The 15894-nt window shown below is 30.0% G+C and overlaps 1 protein-coding gene and 1 long non-coding RNA gene across 2 annotated transcripts in view; both read left to right on the forward strand.

Moving 5' to 3' along the window:
• LOC107450528 (carbonic anhydrase 2-like) overlaps window positions 1-15894 on the forward strand; it is a 41480-nt gene that overhangs the window by 20338 nt on the left and 5248 nt on the right. The window lies entirely within an intron of this gene.
• On the forward strand, window positions 5560-12483 carry LOC122272685 (uncharacterized). The gene is made up of 3 exons (XR_011637633.1): window positions 5560-5747; window positions 10946-11091; window positions 12419-12483. It is a non-coding gene; the product is annotated as an uncharacterized lncRNA (long non-coding RNA).

The raw sequence follows: 15894 nt of genomic DNA on the forward strand, positions 1-15894 counted from the left end.
ATATATATATATATATATATATATATATACACGTATATAGTATAAAAATAGCGAAAAGCTTGTAACTTATGTCAATTACTTTGGCTATTATATAAAATATTTACACAAAAAAGTTTTGTATATCTTACATAAATATTCATGGAAATATGGAAATTAAAAAAAAAAAAAAACTAATTATTTTTTCTTTACGTTCTCTTAATATAACCACAGAAAGATCCAATAAAATTAAACTAACTTCATAATAGTTTTTAATTAATAATAAAAATATGCTATTAAAATTCGAAAAAAAAATCGTTAAAAACTGCGCCTGACTGAGGACGTAAAATAATCCTTTTATACAGCGCTTGCACGGAAAACATAGAATTTTTTTTTTTATAATTTTGTTTTGAATCCTATTCAGTAACATGTTAACAAAGTCTGATTTGAATACCTTGAAATTGTAAAAAAAATAATTGCAACTTTTGTACTTTTTTTTTTTAATTTAAAGATCAGAATGACAAGGGATTTTCCACAAATACCATTTAACATTGTGAAACGAAATACAATAATAAACAAATGAAAATACCCTAAAATGAAGGTCGGGACAGCACTATGTAACGGTAATAGGAAATAAAACACAATTTAATAGGGTGTGGTCCTATATAATGCTGCTGCCATTTTTAATAAATCCACTTTAATGGTACAAAAGTAAATTTGCGGAAAAACCATCACCATTCAAAGCTTTCTTTCCTAATTAACAAAAACTATTCAGAAAAATTTAAATAGAAATTATTAAATTTTATAGATTTTCCAATTCGACTTTTTCAGAAGTGTTCAAATACGATTCAAAACCAATGAAAGAAAAATTATATGCTTTCCGCGCAGTATGAAAGATTGCTTTAACTAGAGTTCAATATCATATTTATTCCATGAGATAACGTTATCTGGATGTAGTTTTATGTATTAACACGTTCACGCCGGGAAAAGTGAAAATACTGGTAGAAGAACTATTTCAGTATTAGATATTATTCGGGAGGAGTTAGTCTATTCTCAACAATAACAATTCACTGTAAGGAAATTTAATACGGCGAAGAAGCAATTCAATATAAAAATTGCATCCGTTAAAAACAATTGGTAGTTATGGATTTTTATTATTCCCGGAAAAAAACGAAAAAATTAATTTTATTGTTACCAGTTTTTACTCCAGTGCGCTGCCAAGATGAGACAATCTAGTGTGACCCAGAGTTGGCCGTTGATTACAGTAATCGATTACAACTGTAATTGATTACAGATAATTACAGCTATGTAATCAATTACTTGTAATCACGATTACAAGTAATCAATTACTTGTAATCGTGATTACAACTTTCAAAAAATTTTGATTACAGCTGTAATCATGATTACAATTTTGATTACAGTAATCAATTACTTGTAATCATGATTACAAGTAATTGCGATTACAAGTAATCACAATGCTTTGATGTACGAGTAATTATGATTACAAGTAATCAAAATATATGATTACATGTAATCATGATTACATGTAATTTGATTACTTGCAATTTTGATTACTTGTAATCAAACTATACGATTACAAGTTTTTACGATTGTATACTATAGTCAAATTTTTTATGTAAGTATTCATGTGTTTACATATTTGTATGTACATAGAATGTACGCACGCATGAACGTACAGTTTGCGATTCCTATACATACAATGTATGCACAAACGTTGTTTGTACGTACAATATTCATAATTATATTGTAATATACTTAATGCAATGCGCATATGCTTAGTACATATAATTATGCATTTATGATACATGTACGCATGTATGTTAGTTTGTACAAAAAGGCAATGTTTTGTATCTTTGTATACATAGACAATGTATGTATGAACGTATATGAAAATAATGTTTATGCGTTTGCATGCTTTTATGTACTTAAGTGCATATATTGTATAAATTTACGATAATAGCACGTATATACAATGTACGTTTGTATATAAAATTGTACGTATTTGCGTACAATATGTAAAAATGTTATTTAAAGGTACAATATATGCACATAGTTGCGTAAATAAAATGCGTACATGTATACATGCATATTTATATGTACATCGATATATGTGCACGCAAAGTATGTACTTATGTACAACTTACGTATGTACTTGTATAACTACATACTTTGTTAATACTTATGCGCATGTAATGCATGGATGTACAAAAAAATAGTTATATGCACAATGTATGCATGTGCATACAACGTATACATGTACATAATTACAAGTAATGTACAAATACGTGCGTACATTTAAATATATGTAATTACAATATACACATACATTGTGCATACATTAAAAAAATTTATATGAGTAAAGTTATTAAAATTTGTTTTAAAATTATTCTAAGGTATATGAAACTCGACCTCATATTTTTTAGAAAGCAAACGATAATTTTATTTGGAATTTCTAAATATTAATTCCACACATAAAATTTACCGTTTTTCTTACCATTTAAAAAATTTCTATGAATCATGCATTATGTTATAAAAAAAATAAATCTGTATTGTCAAACATTTCATGAAAATACCTGAAAATAATTTTTTATTCAGAGAATTTCAAAATGATATAGAACAATTAAAGCTGAAAACTAAATTTAAATATCGTTTGATTTTGTCATTTAACTTGCTTGAGTCATTAAAAGTTAACTTACATGCATTTTATTTATTGCATTGTACACATATTTAGACATAAATGTAATGTACATATGTATACGTGTAATGTATGTACGCATGTACAATGTATGTACATACATTCATGTATTGTACGTGCATATATAGTACATATGGATATGCATACATGGAACATACGTGTATTGTACATGTGTGGATACATTCATTGTACATATATACATTGCACCATATGCATAGATAGGGATAGCATGCATGTACACATGTAAAATTTGTACGAAAGAATTATGCCCAATATATTTATGCACATACGTACTGTATATGTACACACATATGTACATTATATGAACATTATATGTTCATTTCATCATATGTACATTATATGAATATACATCTGTACGCTATATGTATATACATCTGTACGCTATATGTATATACATCTGTACAATATATGCATCTCAAATGTGTGTATGTACGTACGTTATGCATGTCGAATGCATGTATGAATATATGTGAAATATAAATACGCCCAATGTACGTACAATAGTTCACAAATGTATTATGCATATTTGGATACTTACATTGAGCATGAACATATTATGTACATGTACATAAATACACTGGACATGCATATCATGTACATGTATACATACATATATTGTACATCCTACAGATATACCTATATTGTACATGCATACATATATTGTACTGTTCATAAATAAATTGCACATACATGCATGGGACATACATTGTACAGACAATGTATGTATGTTCGTACAAACACAAGTACTTGTATATACATGCGTACATGAACATAGATATACATTTTACATACACAAATATTTGCATAAAATGCATATATTCATTGTGTATAAATGTACATGCCTACATTGTTTGCACATACATACGTAATTATTATCTATATACATACGTACATATATTTTATACCTACAATATAAGTGTATGTACATGTGTGTGATACTAAAATGTCTGAACATATGCACTAGATAAAATCATATGTACATACATTTCAGTTACATTCATTTGTACGTATACAAATACGTACAAAATGCAGTACATGTTAATACGTGCAAAATGTATCATTATAAAATACATTCTACTATCTACTGTAAAATATAATCATTTATAAGAATACAATAGTCTTGTAATCGTGTAATTAGATTACATGTAATCATAATTACATGTAATCAAATTACATGTAATCAAATTACATGTAATCATATATTTTGATTACTTGTAATCATAATTACTTGTAATCGTTTTTGTTGTGATTACTTGTAATCGCAATTACTTGGAATCATGATTACAAGTAATTGATTACTGTAATCAAAATTGTAATCATGATTACAGCTGTAATCAAAATTTTTTGAAAATTGTAATCATGATTACAAGTAATTGATTACTGTAATCGACTATGTAATCATGATTACAGCTGTAATCAAACTTTGTAATCACGATTACAAGTAATTGATTACTGTAATCAATATTGTAATCATGATTACAGCTGTAATCAAAATTTTTGAAAATTGTAATCATGATTACAAGTAATTGATTACTGTAATCAAAGAATGTAATCGATTACATTTTTGGCCAACTCTGTGACCCACCAGTGGGGCACCCCGGTGTGAACGTGTTAAAGGATTTCAGAGTGTTTCGAATTTCAAAGTCACATTTAATGTCTGTGATAACGCCATCCAAATATATTTTTATGTGCTAGAGAATTTCAGAGTGTTTCTATTTCACTGTCATATTTAATCGATGAGGTAACACTATTCGAATGTATTTTTATGAAGGAATTTCAGAGTGTTTCGAATTTCAATGTTATTATTTAATGACTGTAATAATGCCATTCTAATGTACGTTTGTGTACTAATGAGTGTTTAAAATTTTAATATAATATTTCATCGCCCAGATAAGGTGATCCGGATGCATTTTAATGTATTAAAAAATTTCAGAGCGTTTAGAATTTCAATTACCATTTTTTTTTTCAAATTTTTATGTAGCATATTCAAATTATATAAAATATTCTATATTTTTACAAAATAAAAAATTTTTTTTTTTCAATGGAAGCGAACGAACAAGTAAACAGCTTACTCCGAAGAAATGAAATATTTTGTGCATCTTATAAGAATCGAGTTTATACAGTCTTAGTTAATTTTCCAAGTATTTATGCTCATGTAAAAGTTTTTCTTAAAATGTGTTGCAAGATTTTCTTGTAAAATTAAAGACGTAAAAAAGTTGGATTTAGTTGGTCATGACGTTATTGTCATTAAAATCAATAACATAAAATTGTAAATATTGTGCACAATTACTCTAAATTTGATGGCTCAGGGGATAAAGAGTTCGCCTTCCTACGAGGTGAACCGGGTTTGAATCCTAGCGATAGCTGGTCAATACGAATTCCGCATCCGTCTTGCACCGACCACAGTATTGACGAAAAATATCCTCAGTAGTAGACGGATCATGGGTTAGAGTCCTCTTGCTGTCAAGATAAAAGTGGGCGGTTTTCGTGGTTTTCCTCGCCATGTAGCGTAATTTCGGGTGAGTTTCATCACTAAGTCCTCCACGAAGGCAAATTTCTCCCAATACTTCAACTAGGAGTTCCCTTGTCTTCTGAATTGCGTTCAAAATTGCAAGGCTATGGAGCTGAACATTAGTAGTCGTAAACCCAAAATTGGGTTGGCTGTTTAACGACTGTTACAAGATAAAAACAAAATATACTCGAGCATCAGAATTTGAATGCTACTTTAACAATTAATAAATTTGTGATTTTTACTTTAGTTTTTGTCTTTAAATATCATAAAAAAGTTTTTATTCTTATATACTGTGTAATTTTTGTAAACGCTAGTAATATTTTTAAATTTATTTTTTTACCATTTTTATTTTAGGTGTACGACGATGGGGTTTACGTTATCCCCAATGCAGAGGCCGCAATCAGTCTCCAATTAATATACTAACTAGTAAAGTTAAAAAAGATTTGTACCTTCCGAAACTACAGCTTTACAATTACGACAGACCGGTGACGCAATCAACAATAAGAAATTCTGGTTACACAGGTAATATACTCAAAACCATCTACTAATTAGGATATATATATATATATATATATATATATATATGGGTCATTCTCACGAAAACTGTCATTTTTCAGTTCATAAAATCCCAAAAAAGTAAAGTGAATAAAAAGCTCTGAAACTTTTTATATTAATAGAAATATGTAATGGCATTATAAAGAAAGTATATATCCTATAAATTATACTTAATATTTAAATTAATTAATTTTTTAAATAATTAATTTATAATTAATTAATTTATAATAATTAATAATTAATTAATTAATTTAATAAATAAATTAATTAATTTAATAAATTAATTTATTAATTTTTTAATTTATTTTTCAAATTAATTAATAAGTAAATTAATTATTTTCACTATTTAAAAAGTGAGGGAATGACACTAATAGTGAGGGAATGATATTTTATTTTAATACATGTTTTTATCTAAGTTACATCTACCTAAAGTTTGAAAATGATAACATACTAAGTATATCTAATATTTATTATAATTTAGTCTTATATATTTAATAGTTTTTACAGGTTTGGGAAATAAAATTGGCTGGCACGATTGAACAAAAAAAAATTTGATAATATACTCATCTTGAATCATTCCCTCACTTCAGCGTCATTCCCTCACTTTATACACTAGTGAGGGAATGACGAATTCAATAAAATTTAAAAATAACAGTTAGGCCTAATTAATTTCTGAAGTCAATCACATACAATTATATTCATACAAGAAAGCAACATATAATTATCCACTTTCTCGATGAAGTTGTATTTTATTTTACTCTAAAAAATGACATGAGGGAATGACAAATGTAAAAAATTTTACCTGGTTTGATTCATTCAAATTTATTCCACAGCAAAGCTTCTTTAAGTTGAAGATGGAAACATACTGCAATTTTGTTCTATGATGCCAGTTGTTAACTTCTGAAGTTTTTATTAAAATATTTTTATTCTAAGAAGATTGCAGGTGATAAGAACATTGTTGTGAGGGAATGACGCGAAACACTGGGGACAAAGTTTAAAATAGTGCTGTGTTAATATTTTTATCAGAAATTAAATTTAAAATTGATTTTCTGAATTCTATATTTCAGTATTCTGAAATAAAAAACACGAATTTGTAAAAAAAAAATTCTTATTTCAGAAACAATTTTTTTCTTTTTTTAAATCAGCAGTGGGGACAAGTGAGGGAATGACATATTGGTATATTTTAATTACCTAAAATAAATAAAAAATAAAAATTGATAATTTTATTTTTATTCTTTTGTTAGCTTGCATTCTGAAGGACACTTTCCCTGAATTTTTTTTCTTCGTAAGCTGTAAAACAAACATAAAATATACTGGGGACATGAAAATGACTGTTTTTGTGAGAATGACCCATATATATCGTATTGTATAAAATGAGAGCGAATACATCATCGACTTACTCAATTAATTCGGATTTCTTTTAATATTTAGAATATTTTACGTGTTTATGATTTCAGTGTAATCAATATTGATTGTTTGAAATGCAGAGATTAGTCAGATTCTTGGTTATATAAAGAGTGATAAAATAAGATATATTCAAAAGGATAGGGTATACTTTTAGCTACGTAGACTAAAGTGAAAAATAACGTGAATAAAGCGCGAACAAAGAACAGAAAAAGACATACTAAAGTTTCAGTAAGCTAAAGAAGAACATTCCTCAGTTCCTAAAGAAAATGACAATCGAAAAGTAAAGAGGTAAACACGTGCAGAGTGGTTTAACCAATCAGGAGTAAGGGACAAGTTTGAATAAGATGGAGGGTAGTGAAAAGAAACAGGTATGAAGGGGGTCGGCGGAACCTCAAAGGGCAAATCACTAAATTAAAATAGATCTCCAAATCTTGAGTAAGGGTAAGATACTAGGAAGATCATTAAATAAACTATCAGAAATTTTCAAAATATGGAGTGATTCCCAGAAATCGAGTTCGGTTGTTGAAGAGTAGTGCGCTTTCTTCTGCCAAAATCAGCAACACTGCTCTTCATTATACCGATCTTGGTTTCTGGGAATCATTTCATGTTTTAAAAAATTCAATTAACTTAGTTAATAATCGTTCTAGTATCCCACCCTTTCCCAAGGTTTGGGGATCTATTATAATTTAATCATTTACACCCGAGGTTCCCGCCAAACCCTTCATATCTGTTTCGTATCACTCTTCTTTTAATTATCTTGTTCAAATTTGTTCCTTTGTCAAGATTGGCTAAAGTGCTTTTGCATATGTTTGTTTCTTTATTTTTCTAATGTCATTTTCTGTTTTAAGGCAGAGAAAGGGTCTTGTTTAGAGAACTGAAACTATAGTATGTCCATATCTCTTTGTTTGCTCTTTATTCACTTTGTTTTTCTCTTTAGACTAGATACGTAGTTATATTTACTTTTTAAAATTTTAATGTTAGTTAAAGGAGGAAGAAGGGATACCACCACTCATTATTTTATGCTATATAGGAAATCTTTGTCTTTTGTGCTCTGTTACTTATCTTATTTTGTAAAAAAAAAGACATCTCAAGTAGTACTGCTTTTCTATCTATTTCCAAATTAAACGTCATAAATTGAATTTTGCTGCTTCTATTTTCTAACTTCCCAATGAAAATTTTGGTTTTTTTATGTTTTCAGAAAGGGATTATAAATTACGGATGAAAATGGTTAATAAACCTTGACCCAACTATCATCTGGATATGACATTGCTTTCCGCCCTTCCGCATTCTAATTCCGTAAAAAGCAACGATGAAAAAAAGGCATATCCCGACATCCGTTGTTTTTCCGTCCGTGTCAGGAACTTGACAATACCTGTCTATCACCAGAATTTCGATAGACGTAACCAGACATGCTTATAAATCGCGATTTTACTAGGATCAGTGTTCCTATTATATTTGGAAGTAATTTGCATTCGATAAAATAAGAGACCACTACATATCAAAAATTGAAAATATTATATTAAATGCAACTTTTTTACAATTTTCTATTAGAGTCACTTAGTTGCGATTAAGAATATCCTTCTCCTACAAGTTTATTAGAACTCACACAGAAAGCGGAGCAGTTGTTTACCACCTATAATACGTACGCAGGGCTGTCTACTCTCTAAACGTTTTGAAAGTTCTTCCAGGTGTAGCTAAGTTAATATTTTAATGTAAGATCCTTTACTTTGTGAATTCGATATAAATTTATTTTCGACACCGCTACATATAAATGATTCGAAAAATATGAAACGTCACTTTGCAGAGTGATAGTATTTTTAGAAACCATTCCTTCATCTGTATTGGGCTCAATAGCAACTGAGACTAATGGCATAGAGAGAGAGAAAGAGAGCTGGATTTATTGGTTTATTGGATTTACATGCATTCGCAGGCTTGTGTGCTTAATTTAGGCTTATAAACCTTTGTCAAATAGAAAGACAGATAGCACAATACAGAGAATTACAGCACGAAGATACATCCAGGGTAACAGCGGGAATCGAACCCGCTACCTTCACGCTTTGCACAGCGTTTGGAGGGCGATACCGCTCGGCCAGGGATGCACCAGAGAGAGAGAGAGCTGGTTCGTTCGTTGTTGTAAAAACTGGGCATCTGAGGCCGAAATGGCTCCTATCCCATTCGTCATGGAATATCCCAAAGGGACATACATAGGAAAGTTGTATTGGTGGTTCGGAAAAGAAACTGAAATACGATAAAATAATAAAAGGTATCATGTAAGATGTAGCAGGCTTGATGGTGAGGCTCTTCATCTACGTCTTTTGGGCTGGGAGCAGGGAGACGAGTAATGAGATGACTTTTTCGTCTCTCAAAAGTTCCCGTAGTTCTTTGACGATCCTTAGGTCTCCTTCGGTGGTCTACGCGTGAAGGTGAGATGATTTCACCTCGGCTGAACACCACAGCCCGTAAGACAGGCCGGGTGATCGCCTTGACAATTGATGCATTTGCCCGGAAGGGAGAGAGGCTTCACGCACTCCTAGGTAAAAGAGAGAGAGCTGGTTGCCTGCTTTATTTAGAAAAACTGGGCACCTGGACCGCGCAGCGGCTCCTATCCTATACATCATGAAAATAAATACACTGAGGTAAAAACATTTTGGATTTACCAACATTGGTGTAGCTATAAGAGAGAGTTGGTACAAAGTGGCGTTGCATATGAACTTTTAAATCATTTATGTGTAGTGGTGTAAAAAAATAAATTTAAATATATATAAAATAATGCATTAAGACGTAAACTTAGCTACCACTAGTATAAATTTTTGGTAAAAAGAGTAGTAAATTGGCAGGCCTGTTAATGAATCATTCTTGGTTCAGTAAGTTCGATTTATACGGTTTTTACTCGCGACTAAATCTAAATTATTCAAAGGCTTTTCTGAGACTTTCGTTACAGTTAAGCTTTGCTAAGCCTTTTAAAAAGTTAACTAAATTAATCGAAAATCTGCAAATTTTAGATTTTAGTTCACTATTGTTTTTTAAAATATACTGTCGAATCCGGAGCAGTTGGCACCTTTGGTTTTGTTACAGCTTTGTAGTAGTAAGGCTTTCAACGTTTTGGCAAAACTACCGAAAATTCTGAAAAGCTTTAGTTTTTATTTGTGGACCACTCTATTAAATATTTTGATTAAAGCTTAATTGGGCAGCCTAGGTTCTCTTACGTACAGTTTTAATTGTATAGTGATAGTTGAATTAATTGTATAATTTTAAATCATTTTTGTATAATAAATAATTATAAATTCAGGTATTAAGTTTGCAAACAATAAATATATACGATACTCAAACAGTAATGTCTTAAAAGGTGGGCAATTTTTTTAAAAAAAAAGATTTCCTGATTTAGTGCTTTTACTTGTTCTTTCAATTTTATTTCAAGAATAGACTTCCAGTATAAATAACAGGTTTTGGAAAGTAATGTCGTCCAATGGGAAGAAAATATTTTTTCCCGTTGAAAAATAAAGCGTAGCTCGAATTGCGGTACAATAAATCCAAGTGGCTCAAAACTTTTGCAAATATCTTAAAATGTTGCATAATGTCAGTATTACTTATTTACAATATTTGTTTTTCTTTGAAACTTGTTAAAGAGTGTCAAGTTAATTTGTACTAACATGCTTTTATTTTCTATTAAATAAATTTTTTTTATTGAAAGTCAATTATGTACGAACGACAGTGATACTTCTACTAATCTTTGATTAATACTTAATATGTTTTTATAGTGACAATCCTTCCAACAGATGGTATACGACGTGGCATTCGGGTCAATGGAGACGTATATACTTTGAACGATATTCATTTCCACTGGGGAGATAGAAAAGACAAAGGTTCAGAACACAAAGTCAATTATAAGCAGTTTTCAATGGAGGTAATTGTTGGACATATTTGTAATAAATTAAAAAAAGTGAAATGAATGAGCTGGCTTAGTGTATCGCACAAAGTGAACTAGAAAACGCTGAAAATGTAAGTTATAAGACACGCGAAAAATACTAAATTCTTACGTCAATGGGATATTAAGTTGAAGAATATTAATACATAAACAAATAATGTAGATATGCATTGATTAAAAGCCCAAAAAGAGTGAAAAAGAAGATGCAGTTTTATGCTGTTTTCCAGTTAAATAAAATACTGCTTCCCCTCAATCAGTAGAAGAATTTAATGAGTGAATCTACAGCATTATCTTTCCTAATTCCAAATTTTGTAAGTTGGAAATAATTCCAAAATTTTTCGCCAACTGAACCATCACCGCCTACATCAGAAAGCCTCTACAGGGTTTTTTATTAGTAGTCTGCGCAGACTATTTAAAAAGTAAACCAGTTATGCGCATCAGATTCTATTTTAAATATATTTGAGAATCGAATCTGTGGTGGTTGACAAGTATATAAAACAAACATATTCATAAATTAAAAAAAATTTTAGACTTGTAATTTTTTTCACATTCTTATTTTTTTGTTAGATTTTGTATTAAATGGCTCTTTCGCAAACTGGTTTACCTTCATAGTGATCTGATCGGACTATCTATAAGGAACCATGTGGAGGCTTTCCGATATCGGAGCTTTACCGGAACACAGTTAGACAGTGATTATTATGACTAACTTTCAACTTAATCAACTATAAATGTAAAAAAAATTACAAATATGATCCTAAAAAAGTTTACTTCAAAAATTAATGTTGTTTAAATATAAATTGCAATTTATGTAATGATCGAGAAAACAATAGTCGCGAAATAAGTCCTCATAAAGTTAAGCAAGTAATGAAGTAACAGATGTTCTTTATTTTTTGTTCTTTGTGTTGTATAAATTTAGCTTTTTAAGTTTTACTAAAAACGAAATTAAAAATGCTTTAAAACGGGTTCGCAGAAATTTTCTATCTTTTTTTCCTTCAAATTAAAAGGCAGTATCTGCAAATGTTGCGATAATGCAGAGAATATAATAGCAAAACTATTCTTCTACTCAGTTTTGCGTTTTTCTGAAATAGATTTCTTAAACTACGACTTCCAATAAAACACTTTCACTAGCTGCTGGTGGTCTTATGCCGAATATGCCGAATTCTAGAGTCAAATTTATGTTTATCATTTTTTAATAAACCGAAAAAAGAAGAGAAGAGATTAAATGTGTGCTTAAAATATTGAATATCTTCTAAAAATTGTTAAAGTATAATACATATTTATTGAAAATAGTTTTTATTTCTAACAGATACATTTTGTCCATACAAATAGAAGGGGTAGATCTGCTGTAGTAGGTGTATTTTATGAGGTGGGTATTTTATTCAAATCATTTTATATGCTATGACACTGTTTATTATATGTATTTATTATTATACTATTAGTAGTACGCATTAGTTATTCTACGTATGAGGTAAAAATCGTAAATTGTGACTGAATCGCTATCAATTAAAACAAAGCAATCATGCATTTAACTAGAAGGCAATCATCAAGGCATTTAAAAATTAAAAATAACTGCATTTTTTATTATTAATTTTTTTCCTTCCTTGCGTAATTTACGTTAATAAACTTAGAAAAACGCGTGTTTAAAATCGAAATAAAATTTAGCTTAATACAATTTCATACCTGCCAACTTTAGCTCTTCCTGAAAATGGATTTTCCAAATGGTAGTAAAACAACTTCTGAAAACAATTTTACTCAAAAATTTATATTTGGACCAGATTGAAATTTTCTATCATAAAAACTGTGTTGCTTTTATCGTTCGTTCGTTCGTTGTAGTGGAAATGGGCGCCTGAGGCCATTACGGCCCTTTTCCCATTCATCCTGAAATTAAACTAAGAAACATACATGACAAAATTAAAGTTTGGGGTGCAAATGGAGCTCTTGAGAGAAGAAAAATGGCACTTTGCCATTATTAGGCAATAAAAAAATTACAAGTAATAAAAATTTACATGAAAAAAGGTAAAATTAAAGTACAATGGGAAAATAAACACTAATGAATATTTACAGTATTTAGTTTGGAAATACATACAAAAGGGGAGCGAGTTAAAGCAATGTGTGGATGTGTGTATATGTGTATATGTGCAAGTAAGTGTGGCTCTGTTAAAGTAGAGACCCGGCCGTCCTGGTAATTACCACTCGTGCCGGGTATGTGTTGCTTTTATGTATTTGTTGTAATTATTTATATGTTCTGGTGGTCAAACTCATTTATAATTATTTATAATTCAGACACTTTAATGAAATAACATGAGTTTCGTTACCACTTTAAATAAAATTTAAACTACGAAAACTACTTAAGAAATTGTTTGAAACTTTTGTAGTTTTTAAAATATTCAAATTGGCCTTTTTATTAGTTGCGAAATACGATTCACTACAAAATTATGAAATAAAAATATTATTTTTATAGGCGCATGTGCAGTATAAAAAACTACTTTAATGACTCATATCTTGCGCAGTTTTAACAAATTTTTCTGACTTTAAAGCAATAATTGTTAAATTAATATTAAATTGTCCCAAAATTCTATTTCATTTATTGAATATTTTTAAACTTATAACAAGAAATCGTTAACTAAAATACCTTAGTTTTTAAAAAATGTACATATATATCCATAAATATTTAAGCTAGGTTTAAGAAATTTTGTGTAATAAATAAAAATAACATTTACAAGTTGTAAATTTATTGCTCCACTTTTTGGAATAGGGTGTTTACAAACAATATTTTCCGTTTATCATTTATTGCCGGTTCTTCGAACTTAATAAAACTTTAAACTTCAATCATTAGTATGAGAAATCGCATAATCTTAACACTTCTAAATTTATAAAATGATTTTCTAAATATTTGAGAAAGATAAAAAAAATATGTTAGTATAGAAGTGTTTCCGTTATTTTGTCCAGCTCTTGTATATACATACATATATATCTTATTATTCAACATTGATAGAAATATAACATGAAAAATAGTGAGAAATGAAAATTTTTAAATGAATCATGATAATCATAAAGGATTTACTTCGCAAAATGTATTTTTGTCCTTATTTACAAATAACATAGTTAACTAAACAACATCGAAGCCTTTTATGGAACTAAAATAAAACAAATGACAAAAGAAATTATAAAAAATAATACTAGAAACTCATCTATCTAACTGATAGTTCGTCCCGCAGTGGACTGATCGTTAAGACACGGTTCCCAGCAGATCACCGAAGTCAAGCATCACTGGCTGCGGTCAGTGTGCGGGTGGGTGACCACTTGGATCAGTCTGCGTAGGGACCGAGGGTGTGCGGTATTGGTCCTCGTTAAACTGTGCTACCGTAAAGTGCTCGACTTCGCGAGCAGGTAGTCGGGCTACCGAAGTGGGGGTGCCATCCCCTCCGCAGAGGATCAAAATTGTGATGGCATGTCTTCGGATCATCCTCCGGGATGTTACCCAGACCGTCGCCAATAGCCCATTGTGCAGCTCTAGAGCGACGTAAATTAACAACAACAACAACTGATAGTTCAGTTTTTTGCAGTAGAGTGGTGCTAAAACCGTTAGGGGCAGGCTGTTGTCATTTTGACGTGCATCGATAACAAGAAGGCGTCTTTATTTTTATATGTTCTATCATTACAGACGAAATTCTTCATATATTTCTTCACACTATTACTTCGTTTGTGTAATTTCGTGACACAATAACAATCATTTTACCAACTAGTTTAATTTATTGATAAGTCTTTAAATTTATTGATTTGATAGAAGAAAATAATTGAATTTCCAGCGATTTTCATAATAACGTGAGCTTCAGCTTTCAGCGAGTTAAAATATGACTCTAAATAATAGGCTTAGCAACAGAATAATCATCATAACCGTAACTTGATTCAGTGAAGTAGAAGTAGATATCATTTTTTTTAACACCTAAGTTTTCACACCATTATTTCGTTTGTGCCTACAACAATCATTCTATCCACTACCATTGCTCTTTCAATTTATTTGACTAAATCATTATAAATGTTTCGGCTGTTCCAAAGTAAGATATTCATAGGTGCGAGGAAAAAAACAGTGAGAGACAGAAAAATAAATTATGAGAATCATAAAACACAAAAATTGCATTATCTCTATGCAAGGCGAAAGAGAACGATTTAATTTACAAAAGACTTGTTAAATATGGATGATTCTTTGTTCTAGATCAGTTTAGAATTACTGACACTTAAATGCAAGTTACAGGGGATGGTTGACTTATTTGGACTACTGAAACATTCTTCAATGTAGAGTGCGTGAAAAATCTAACTATTGAACTTTTGATATAATAATCAAATTTTTAGGCAACAGTACTCAATTCTAATGGTTCGTGGACTTAACCTTAAACATGTTAATTAATTAGTGGTGAAGAATTACGTAAAATTACGTAATTCGACCAAAACTTTATATTTATTCTGATTTATTACTCTTATTTTTAAATGAAAATCAGTTAATAAAATAATTTAAATAAAAAAAATAGTGCGTGAAGTCCCTCGGCGCGGAAGAAGTTAAACTTCGCAACCTGCGAGTTGTAGAAGAATCAATCAGCTGTCGTAGAAGGATCACTAGTTCTATTCAACGACTCTTTTTCCTGCTCCGCTCGCTTCCGTGCTCTGTAATCACGGTAATATTGTGCATTTTTCCCCCGTGGACCTCTTGATCCAGTGGAAGTGCTTGTAGTTGCCTCATCGTCTCGCCCTGGAGAATGTATTTATATTAATAATGCATGTGAA

This window comes from Parasteatoda tepidariorum, chromosome 9, assembly GCF_043381705.1.
Source record: "Parasteatoda tepidariorum isolate YZ-2023 chromosome 9, CAS_Ptep_4.0, whole genome shotgun sequence".
Classification (NCBI taxonomy): domain Eukaryota; kingdom Metazoa; phylum Arthropoda; class Arachnida; order Araneae; family Theridiidae; genus Parasteatoda; species Parasteatoda tepidariorum.